The sequence below is a fragment of the Octopus sinensis genome, linkage group LG27, assembly GCF_006345805.1.
Source record: "Octopus sinensis linkage group LG27, ASM634580v1, whole genome shotgun sequence".
Lineage (NCBI taxonomy): Eukaryota > Metazoa > Mollusca > Cephalopoda > Octopoda > Octopodidae > Octopus > Octopus sinensis.
The window spans coordinates 20,459,510-20,473,373 of NC_043023.1; positions in this window are offsets into that span (position 1 = coordinate 20,459,510).

The window sequence follows — 13,864 nt, forward strand, 5'->3', positions numbered from 1 at the left end:
TCATCAGGAAAGACAAGGAACTTATGTTAATTCAACTACTTAAATATATATATATATATATATATATATTTGTGTGTGTTGAGACTTGGTGATACAAAGAGCTATTATTTAGCTGGTGAAAGGCACAAGTTGGAGCCGAAGAGCCTGGGGTTGTTGCTGAGAGGTTTATAAGTTTCTTGTATGAAATTCTTGGGTTTTGTGTCATTTGGATTTTTCAGTTGAATTGTAAAAAAAATATGTCAGAAGCCTGTCGTATATATGTATATATATATATATATATATATATATATATATATATATATATATATATATATAAGTGTGTGTGTGTCTGTGTTTGTCCCCCTAGCATCGCTTGACAACCGATGCTGGTGTGTTTAGTCCCCGTCACCTAGCAGTTCGGCAAAGAGACCGATAGAATAAAAGTACTGGGCTTACAAAGAATAAGTCCCGGGGTGGATTTGCTCGACTAAAGGCGGTGCTCCAGCATGGCCGCAGTCAAATGACTGAAACAAGTAAAAGAGTAAAAGAGTAAAAGAGACCGATAGAATAAGTACTGGGCTTACAAAGAATAAGTCCCGGGGTGGATTTGCGCGGCTAAAGGCGGTGCTCCAGCATGGCCGCATTCAAATGACTGAAACAAGTAAAAGAGTAAAAGAGTAAAAGAGACCGATAGAATAAGTACTGGGCTTACAAAGAATAAGTCCCGGGGTGGATTTGCTCGGCTAAAGGCGGTGCTCCAGCATGGCCGCAGTCAAATGACTGAAACAAGTAAAAGAGTAAAAGAGTAAAAGAGACCGATAGAATAAGTACTGGGCTTACAAAGAATAAGTCCCGGGGTGGATTTGCTCGACTAAAGGCGGTGCTCCAGCATGGCCGCAGTCAAATGACTGAAAAGAGTAAAAGAAAAGAAGATAAAACATAAACCAATGATTAAGTAATGTACAAAATAATAAATTAAACGTATATATTTGTTATTCTAACAAATATTTACATTTTATTCATTTACTATTTTGCACATTTCTTAATTATCGTTATATGTTTTATCTTATATTTAATCTTTCTATATTATGTAATTTTCTAAATGGTGTAATTTAATTTTTCACTTTGAATTGATAAAAGGTGTTTTTTTTCTAATTTATATGTATATATTATATTTTGTGAAATTTGATTTAGTATTTCTAAATTGAATTTTTCCCTGTAAGTTTGGAATAATATTCCCTCATATTATTATTATTATATATATATATATATTGTTTAAAGGCGCAGGAGTGGCTGTGTGGTAAGTAGCTTGCTTACCAACCACATGGTTCCGGGTTCAGTCCCACTGCGTGGCACCTTGGGCAAGTGTCTTCTATACTAGCCTTGGGCCAACCAAAGCCTTGTGAAGTGGATTTGGTAGACGGAAACTGAAAGAAGCCTGTTGTATATATGTAAGATATATATATATATATATTATGTGTGTGTTTGTGTGTCTGTGTTTGTCCCCCTCCCTAGCATTGCTTGACAACCGATACTGGTGTGTTTACGTCCCCGTCACTTAGCGGTTCGGCAAAAAGAGACCGATAGAATAAGTACTGGGCTTACAAATAATAAGTCCCGGGGTCGAGTTGCTCGACTAAAGGCGGTGCTCCAGCATGGCCGCAGTCAAATGACTGAAACAAGTAAAAGAGTAAAGGATCGTGGATAAGGCCAGAACAATGAAAAGTAAATGCAAGGCAAATCAGAGGAAAACAAATATGAATTAATGCAGACTTACCTGACTAGGTAAATCTTACCTGGTCTTATATTTTTCTTGTGATTTACCCTGCATATATTTTCCATTGTTCTGGCCTCACCCACGATCTTTTATACAATATATTCTACACACTACTTCATAGTAATTATTCCATATACACACACATATATTGATTGATTGATTCTAGTTTCAGCTCACGAGCTGTGGCCATGCTGGGGCACCTGCCATTTGGTGTTGCTACATGGTTTTACTTTACGAATGCTTTTTAGCAAATGCCATTTGGTGCATGAGAGAGTTCGATGCAGCTGCCCTCATCTGCCCCTCCTGCCGTGAAGTCGGTTCATCTGGGACACCTGACAAGAAGAGATCCAGTTTTATTTTAAAGACATCTGCATCCACCCCTTGCAGGTCTCTTAGGTTCTTCGGGAGGATATTGAAGAGCTGTGAGCCTCGGAAGCCCAGGCTATCACAGTATCTTGTCCTACATCGTGACGGCAAATTTGGAGTCCTAGGCACTATGCAGTGGCGCCCAGTTCTGGCATTTGTGTAACTCTCGATGCCAAAGTTTGGGACAAGTCCCTCCAGGATCTTCCAGATGTATATTATGGCATATCTTTCTCACCTACGCTCCAGGGAATAGAGTTTTAATCTCTTGAGTCTTTCCCAGTAGCTTATATTCTGCATAGAGGCTATCTTCGTGTAGCTTCGTTTATAAATGATATTATTGTTCTTTGTTACGAAATATATAGAACAGCTAGATAAAAATAGGGGTGCTCAGTTTGAACCTGAGACGAAAGATAAGAATTGAGATATGAACTCAAATTAGGCAATTGTACTCGTACCTTTATAAATTCGGCTTAAAATGCGTATACTTATATTAATATTAATTTTTAATATATGTGTCAATATGTATTGATGTATGAATGCGGATTTTAAGTCGAATTTATTAAGGTATGAGTAGAATTTCCTCATTTGAGTTTATATCTTTATATGTATATATAGGTGTATGTATGTGTATATATGTATATGTATATATATGGGTGTGTATGTATATATATATGGGTGTGTATGTATGTATATATATATATGGGTGTGTATATGTATATATATATATATGGGTGTGTATATGTATATATATATATGTATATATATATATATATGGGTGTGTATGTATGTATGTATATATATATATATGGGTGTGTATGTATATATATATATGTGTGTATGTATGCATATATATATATATGGTGTGTATCTGTGTGTGTATATATATATATATATATGTTAAATGTTCCTCATTCCTCCTGGGACAGAGGAATTTATGTTCCCTGAGAGATTGAGAACCGAATCAATATAGCCATTAGATAACAGCACACCTGATTGTGTGACACACACACACACACACACACATATATATACACGTATATGAAATAAATTTGGGATCACAAAGGAACAAATAATTGCCATGAACTCCATTAGCTTACAGCTGTTTCTGCTATGAGGTACAGTGTTACCCTTCATCAGAGCTTCAAGCCTGAAGTCCAATACATACACTCACACACATATATATGAGCAAGCAATATTTCATTAACTTGTGTATGTATGTATATGTGTGTATACGTGCATGTATGTATATATGTGTGTGTTTGCATATATTATATGAACTTGACCAGTATACACACGTGTTTGTTTGTGTGTGTGTATATATATATATCTCGCATAATGAACCTCTGTGTATTTATATGTATATTATATGAAGTAAACTTTTGCAAATGCATGTATATGTGTGTGTATATATGTATTTATGATTAACCATATGTGTATATGCATTCTATTTACAGAAAACTATTATATGAATAATAATAATAATAATTGTTTCTTTATTTCGACAAGGCTGATGGAGGGGAGGGAATATTAGTAAGACATAGGTGGGGTGCGTGGCTTAGTGGTTAGGGTGTCAGCACTATGATCGTAAGATTGTGGTTTCAATTCCTGGACTGGTTGACGCGTTGTGTTCTTGAGCAAAACACTTCATTTCACGTTGCTCCAGTCCACTCAGCTTGCAAAAATGAGTAATGCCGCGATGGACTGGTGTCCCGTCCATCTGGGGGGAACACATATGCCATAGAAACCGGGAAACCGGGCCCATGAGCCTGGCTAGGCTTTAAAAGGGCACATTTATTATTATATTTATAGGTGGGGGTGCAGTAGCATACTGTGAAGTTCAACTTATGCCGAGGTCGACTTAGCCTTTCATCCTTTCGGGGTTGATAAATTAAGTACCAGTTACATACTGGGAGGTCAATCTTATCAACTAGTCCCCCTCCCTCCCAAATTTCAGGCCTTGTGCCTAGAGCAGAAAAGAATACCGTGAAATAAAACTGGAAGAAAAGGGTAGCATTATGCACCCCTTTCTTACCCGACCCTGAGCGACAGAGAATCGTCTCATGTGAAATCCAGATAAAATGGGGTTCTGTGTTCCAACTCAATTTCCCCCCAGATCGACTTTAATTTAAATCTTTTCAGGGTTGATATAATACCAGTTGTGTACTGGGGTCAGTATAATCAAGCCCCTTTCTCCAAAAATTTCAGGCCTTGTGCCTATAGTGTTGTTGTTGTTGTTATTATTATTATAAAGTGACGAACTGGCAGAATCGTTAGTGGTGTTTCACAAATCGCTGCATTCTGAGTTCAAATCCCGCTGAGGTCAACTATGCGTTTCATCCTTCTGGGGTTCATAAAATAAGTACCTATTTCTTTATTACCCACAAGGGGCTAAACACAGAGGGGACAAACATGGACAGACATAGGTATTAAGTCGATTACATCGACCCCAGTGCGTAACTGGTACTTAATTTATCGACCCCGAAAGAATGAAAGGCAAAGTCGACCTCGGCGGAATTTGAACTCACAACGTAACGCAGACGAAATACCGCCAAGCATTTTGCCCGGCGCGTTCACGGCTCTGTCAGCTCGCCGCCTTTTTTATAAAATAAGTCCCAGTTGTACACTGGGGTCAATGAAAACAACTCCTGCCCCCACCCAAATTGCTGCCCTTGTGGCAAAATTTGAAACCAGTATTATTATTATTATTATTATTATTATTATGGTGGCAGGCTGGCAGAATGGTTAGCACGCTGGAAGAAACGCTTAACGGTATTTCACCCATCGCTAAGTTCTGAGTTCAAATTCCGCCGAGGTCGACTTTGCCTTTCATCCTTTTCAGGGTCGATAAATTAAGCACCAGTGAAACACTGGGAGGGGGTCGATGTAACTAACTAGTTCCCTCCTCCCATATTTCAGGCCCCATGCCTATAGCAGAAATTATTATTATTATTATTATTATTATTATTATTATTATTAAGGCAGCGAGCGGGCAGAATCGTTAACACACTGGACGAAATTCTCAACAGTTTTTCACCCCTACTCTTTTGCTTGTTTCAGTCAGTTGACTGTGGCCATGCTGGAGCACCGCCTTTAGTCGAGCAAATCGACCCCGGGATTTATTCTTTGTAAGCCCAGTACTTATTCTATCGGTCTCTTTTTGCCGAACCGCTAAGTGACAGGGACGTAAACACACCAGCATCGGTTGTCAAGCAATGCTAGGGAGACACACATACATATATACATACATATATATATACGACAGGCTTCTTTCAGTTTCCGTCTACCAAATCCACTCACAAGACATTGGTCAGTCCGGGGCTATAGCAGAAGACACTTGCCCAAGATGCCACACAGTGGGACTGAACCCAGAACCATGTGGTTGGTAAGGAAGCTACTTACCACACAGCCACTCCTGCGCCTATATTATGTTTTTAGTTCAAAATTCTGCCAAGGTTGACTTTGCCTTTCATCCTTTCAGGGTTGATTAAATAAGTACCAGTTATGCATTGGGGTTGATGTAATCAACTTAACCCCTTTCCCCAAATTTGAGGCCTTTTGCTTCCAGTAGAAAGGATTATTATTGTTATTATTGAGTGAGAGAGCAGTTTATGCCATCAAAGTGACACTGGGGTAAAATATACGAAGCCCAATATACCCATCATGACTACCCGTCTGATAAGGGTACACCAGGCACATGCATCACAACCATATGTGCACGACATGGTGATCTCATATCAAGATAAACAGTGCATGACCTTGTAGGTGGAGCCCTAGTTAGAATTTTCTTCAGGTTGAGTAGCCCATCCCGCTCAAAAGGTCCCTGAATAAAGATTGTTTAAGGATGTTGAACGAACATATATATATGAATTCAATTCTTCCCCGGACTCTTGAAATGCTATCAGCCGGCTGCAGGTGTTTCTCTCTTTTCAATTAGACTCTGTAATATATTATAATATATTATGATAATTAGCATCGTAGTTAATTAGCTGACATAATTCATATTTATGTAAATAAAAACCAAAATGAAATATTCTCCTCTTTTTTGGGGGGGGGGTGTATTTTTTTTTTAAAAATTTATTTGTATTTTTTATATGTGTTTGTGTTGTGTTTTTCGGTTTTGAGAATTTTGAGGTGAGAGTCACAATACTAGCTGGTGTATATATATAAATATATATATATATATATATAACTCAACTTGTGTGTCTGTGTGTTTAACTCCCCGGCACATCTCCTCCTAGCCAACAAATCGTAGAACCACCAAAAATGGGTCACTTAAAGTTTAGGCAAATGAAAATTGAACTGGACTATTTCTGTTCCGAAATTCATCTCGCAAGTGCAAAAATCGATAATGTGTTTGTTTAGGCCTTATCCCATGGATTGAATAGTGAACTTTACTCATTCAGCTGTTTGACGTGAACCGTGTTTACCACGCGTGCAAGCATGCGTAAATTGCATGAAAAATAAAAAATCAAGATATAAAAACGAATCGCCGTAAACATTGTAGAAATTCGGCAAAGAAATGAATTTTTGGGATGAAGCCTGAAGGGTTTTTTCGTATTAATCGTTTGAACTTTGTGAACTCATGCCAATTGTTTTCATAACATCTTTAACGCTTTGAATTAAATGTGACCATTTTGCGTTGCATCTGCAGTTTGAATCACTTTAACCAAATTTTAGCAGGCCGGATTTTTGATCATCACGATACATCACCAGAGACTCCTTGAAACTCTCCCCTGAAATCCCCGTTAAGAAATACTGATCTAAAAGAATAATTCAACAAGGCAATTATTTCATGAACAAAAATTTATGAAACGCTTCTACGTACTTCCTATTGAGGAAATGGAACACAAGCGCAAAAATAGAGGGCTTTAAATGCTTGATTTTAAAACCAAAATAATTGGATTTTGATTGAACTTCATCCAAGTTTCGCTTCAGTCGCGCATGCATAGGACGCATGAGGCGGGCATTTTGTTATATTTTACATGTATTTATATATATGTAGATGTATAAATATGTATATATATATACAAATATTTACATGTATATGGATATATATGCATATATATACATGTAGATAAATATATATGGATGTATATGGATTTTTATGCATGTATATGCATATATATCCATGTATATGCATGTTTAACCATGTATATACATATATATGCATATATATATATGAATATGCATATATATATATATACATGTATATGCATATATAATCATGCATATATATGCATGTATATGCATATATATAAATGTCTATGCATATATATCGAAGAATATGCATATATATACATGTATATACATTTATATACATGTATATGCAAATATATATACAAGTATATGCATATATATACATGTATATTCATATATATGTATATATATACATGTATATGCATGTATATACATGTATATGTATATATATACATTTATATGCATATATATATATGCATGTATATACATGTATATGTATATATATACATTTATATGCATGTATATACATGTATATGCATATACATGTATATGTATATATATATGCATGTATATGCATATATATACATGTATATGTAGGTATATGCATGTATATATATATATATTTATGTATATATATGTATTTGCAAGTATATAAATGTACATACAAGTATATGCATATTTATACATGTATATACGTATATATGCATATATATATGTATATTCATATATATACATGTACATGCCTATATATGAATATATATACAAGTATATGCATGTATATGTAAGTACATGCATATATATGCATGTATATGCATATATTTACATTATATGCATATATATAAGTATATGTATATGTACATATATATATATATAAGTATATGTATATATACATATATATGTATATATACATATACATGTATATATATATATATACATACACTTATATATATATACTTATATATATGTATACATGTATATATACATGTATTTATATATATATACATGTATATGTATATATACATATACTTATATATATATACATGTATATGTATATATACATATACTTATATATATATATATACATGTATATGTATATATATATGTGTGTATATATATCTACATGTATATATATACATGTGTATGCATATATATGTACATATATAGATGTATATGCATATATATATATATACATGTATATGCATAGATATAAATGTATATATATGCATTTATATGCATATATAAATACATGTATGTTTATACATTTATATCTATGCATGTACTTATATATAGATGTAAATATGCATATACATGTATATATATGCATATATTTACATGTATAATCATATATATGCATATACCTATATATGCATGTACATGCATATATATGCATGTATATTCATATATATACATATATATGCTTATATATACATGTATATTCATGTACATGCATATATATATATATACATATATATGCACGTATATATATACACATATATATCCCTATATACATGTATATGCATATATTATACATATGCATTTATATGCATATATATACAAGTATATGCATATATATATATACATTTATATGCATATATTTACATATATATGCATATATATACATGTATATGCATATATATGCACATATATACATGTATATGCATATATATATATACATATATATGCATGTATATACATGTATTTATATATATATACATGTTTATGTATATATACACATATACTTATATATATATATGTACATATACTTATATATAGATGCATATACATGTATATATATGCATATACATCATCATCATCGACGCTAAATTATGATGATGATGATGTATATGCATCTATATATAAGTATATGTATATATACGTATATGTACTTATATATATAAGTATATGTATATATAATATACATATATATATATATATACATAAGTATATGCAGTTATACATATACATGTATATATATATAAGTATATGTATATATATACATATACATGTATATAAGTGTATGTATATATACTTGTATATATACATATACATGTATATGTATATATACATATACTTATATATGTATACATATACATGTATATGTATATATACATACATATATAGGTATATATATGTTTATGTATATATAGATACATATACATAATTTTCACGTATAATTTTATGTACATGTAAATATATGTATATGGATATATAATATATGTATATACATATACATATATATACATATTTTTATATATATATACGTGTATATAAATATATATATGCATATATATACATACATCTATTTACATATATATATATATCGATGCCATCACCACCTGATTGGTCCCATGCCAGTAGCACGTAAAAAGCACCATTCGTGCGTCGTCGATGCCAGTGCCAACGGCCCAGCCCCTGTGGCGGTGGACCGTAAAAGGCACCTGCTATACTCTCGGAGTGGTTGGCGGTAGGAAGGGCATCCAGCTGTAAAAACTTTGTCAGATCTGATTGGAGCCTGGTGCCCCCTCCTGGCTTGCTAGTCCTCAGTCAAACCGTCCAACCCATGCCAGCCTTGAAAGTGAATATATATGATGATGATGATGATGATGATGGTGGTGATAATGATTGTTGAAATTTATAGGAAAAACAGAAGACGAAAACAGTTGTATGAACAACAAACAGGTTTATTAGTTTGGTACTCATGAAAGTTAGAAAGTTTTTCAAATTTCGGGCATATGCTCTTCAGCAGAATGGAATAAGAGAAAATATATAGAGAATGAAAACAAAAAAAGCTGTGAATATTAACGGTCAAGCATGGCGACTGATTAGAAAAAAATGTTTGGAAGAAGAAGCTGGAAGAAAAGGAGATGATAAAGTGATGGTGATCCCTCATGAAGGTGTGAATGTGTAAGTGTGTGTTTTAATAGGGGCTAGTGGCTTTGACGTGTCTAAGTGTGTTTATCTGTAATCTGTGGCTGTTCAATAGAATGGTATGTGTGGTGGCGCTATTGAAGATTGTGTGGTTTAGATGCTGGGGAGGGGGTCAGTGCTAGTGTGTGGTATGGTATGGTGGGGGGTGGGTGGTATCAATGAAGAGAAGAGGTGGGTAGGAGTGAAGAGAGGAAGGGAGTTGAACCCATATGGTGCAAAGGAGAGAAGACAGAAGATTAATTCCTGTTCACGGTGAAGGCAGAAATCCGGATGGCCCCTGTGGAAAGACAATCTGAACACATATATAAATATATACATAAATATACATACATACATATGTGTATACATGCATGCTGATACACACACATATACACAAACAAACAAAGAAAAGGAACACCTTTTTGATAATGGACAGTCAACAACTATTGAAGAGGTGGCAAAGAAATGAGGAAAATTTTATGAAAAAAGAAAAACGTAAGTACATGAGTGGAAATCAAACCAGTGGGTGTGTTAATTAATAAGGCACTAATAAAGAATGACCCTCCCAGACACAAAATATAATGCAAGTGGATTTGGTAGATGGAAACTGAAAGAAGCCCATCATTATATATATCTTCTTCTTCTAGCATTCACCCGGGGTGGGTTGAGCTGGCTTCATTCATCCTCAATGCTGCATCTCTCAAACGCTGACCAGGCCTGGCGATTTGAGGCTAACGACCGCGTGATCTCCAACCACTCGTTATTCCAGCTGAGAACGCCATAGATATGGGGGCCTAGATTGGGTTCCAGATCAGCCAGGTTTTTCGTTGTCCATCACGACGCTTTCGCCAACCCTGAAGGGGAGCTGGGGCAATTGCTTTGTAGGTTGTGTTCCAGATCAGCCAGGTTTTTCGTTGTCCACCACATCGCTTTCACCAACCCTGAAGGAGAGCTGGGGCAATTGCTTCATAGATGAATTCTCCTTTTGAGTTCCTTTTGAGCATTGGGCCTCACAGAGGCAAAGTTGCATAGTCTCTTTTGAATGTTGGGCCTCACGGAGGCAAAGTGGCTGAATTCATATTGAGCGTTGGGCCTCACAGAGGCAAGGTGGCGGAGTTCATTTTGTGCTTCCCTTAAGCAAAATGGCTGAGTTCCTTTTGCCTCGAAGCTGGTGGCAAAGTCAAATCATGCATTTCCTGGTTGACTCAAGAGACTGATGGCGATTTCAACAAATGCATTTCCTGTTTGACTCAAGAAGCTTGTGGCAAAATGATCGGTCCCATTTCTTGTGTGACTCAAGAAGTTCGTGGTGGAATCAACTCATGCATTTTCTGGATGACTCAAGAAGTTGTTGGTGAAAGCAAATGATGCATTTCCTGGGTGACTGAAGCAGCTGGTGGCAGAATCGACTCTTGCATTTCCTGGGTGACTGAAGCAGCTGGTGGGGAAATAACTGTTGCATTTCCTGGTTGACTCAATAAATTGGTGTCAAAATCAACAGACGCATTTCCTGGTTGACTCAAGAAGTTGGTCGTGTTATCTGGAACCCATTTCAAATTTTATATAAAACCTCGTACTAAAAGCTTTCTTCTGATATCCATTTTTTGCTGAAATTACAATTAATAAATGATTTATAATTCTTTTAAAATAGTGAGTTGCTTTACAATCACCTTCTACATAAATGTTGTGTGGAGGCGCAATGGCCCAGTGGTTAGGGCAGCGGACTCGCGGTTGTAGGATCGCGGTTTCGATTCCCAGACCGGGCGTTGTGAGTGTTTATTGAGCGAAAACACCTAAAGCTCCACGAGGCTCCGGCACGGATGGTGGTGATCCCTGCTGCTACTCTTCACCACACTTTCTCTCACTCTTACTTCTGTTTCTGTGTTGTACCTGTATTTCAAAGGGCCGGCCTTGTCACTCTCTGTGTCACGCTGAATATCCCCGAGAACTACGTTAAGGGTACGTGTCTGTGGTGGAGTGCTCAGCACTTACACGTTAATTTCACGAGCAGGGCTGTCCGTTGATCGGATCAACCGGAACCCTCATCGTCGTAACCGACAGAGTGCTTCCAAGTGGTTAGAGCAGCGGACTCGCGGTCATAGGATCGCGGGCGGTTTCGATTCCCAGACGGGGCGTTGTGAGTGTTATTGAGCGAAAACACCTAAAGCTCCACGGGCTCCGGCAGGGGATTGGTGGTGATCCTGCTGTACTCTTCACCACAACTTTCTCTCACTCTTACTTCCTGTTTCTGTTGTACCTGTATTTCAAAGGGCCGGCCTTGTCACTCTCTGTGTCACGCTGAATATCCCCCGAGAACTACGTTAAGGGTGCACGTGTCTGTGGAGTGCTCAGCCACTTGCACGTTAATTTCACGAGCAGGCTGTTCCGTTGATCGGATCAACCGGAACCCTCGTCGTCGTAACCGACGGAGTGCTTCCATTCCCCACATGAATGTTGTTCTAAATGATATAAAAAAAACAAAAGACGTAGACAGGTGAAGGGCCAACAAACATGGTGGGTAAGTTTGACTCACGTAAAAGGGCAGAGTTTTTTGAAGTTGCAAATCTATGATCATCACCTGAAAAAACTGAAGAGAAAAAAAGAGATGGAGAGAGAGGCGGGAATGACACAATGATGAACAATATACCTGTAATTACAGGTACATATATAGTTTTTCCTTTTTTTGTACTGGATTCAGCCCTTTGACTGTGGCCATGCTGGTGTAATAATTTAAAAGAATTCGACCCCAGGACTTATTCTTTGTAAGCCTGGTACTTAGTCTACCGATTTTTTTTTTTTTTTGCTGAACCACTAAGTTAAGGTCACACTAGCATTGGTTGCCAAGCAACGGTAAGGCAGGGACAAGCACACAAATAAATAAATAAATAAATATATATAATGGCGGTGCCCCAGCATGGCCACAGCTCAAGAGCTGAAACTGGAAAACATGAACATAAATAACTATATATATATTAATAGATAAAACATGCATATATATATACATATATGTGCGTACCTACCTCTACAATTATATATACACGCATATATGAGTACAGGACACCAAAAAAACGTTGAACACAATGAGAAACGAAAACATAAACACAAACCCAAGGAACTGGACATTTTTTTAAACAACAAAAAAATAGAGTACAGGACAAATAACACAAGGAAAAAACCCCTTCTTCAGTCGCCATGGTTTCATCTACTCTACGTTTCGATAATTATTATAGATATAGGGTAAAAGAATTATTAATTTATAATTAATAAATTTCACCAAGTAGTTTTCGGTATGGAAAGGAACCATATTTGGTAAAAACTTATACAGGAAGTTTTATATATAATTATAACAATAATTAAGGGTTTAGCAACAAGTTGCTTGACTACATACCGAAACATTTAGAAATAGCAGCCAAAAGACCGTTATTTCTTTTCGCAACAAAATATAACTCCACAGACAACCCTCTCTGTAACTCATGTACATATTTACATATACTCTTTACTCTTTTACTCTTTTACTTGTTTCAGTCATTTGACTGCGGCCATGCTGGAGCACCGCCTTTAGTCGAGCAAATCGACCCCAGGATTTATTCTTCTGTAAGCCCAGTACTTATTCTATCGGTCTCTTTTGCCGAACCGCAAAGTGACGGGGACGTAAACACCACCAGCATCGGTTGTCAAGCAATGCTAGGGGGACAAACACAGAAACACATATACATATATACGACGGCTTCTTTCAGTTTCCGTCTACCAAATCCACTCACAAGGCTTTGGTCGGCCCGGGGCTATAGCAGAAGACACTTGCCCAAGATGCCACGCAGTGGGACTGAACCTGGAACCATGTGGTTGGTTAGCAAGCTA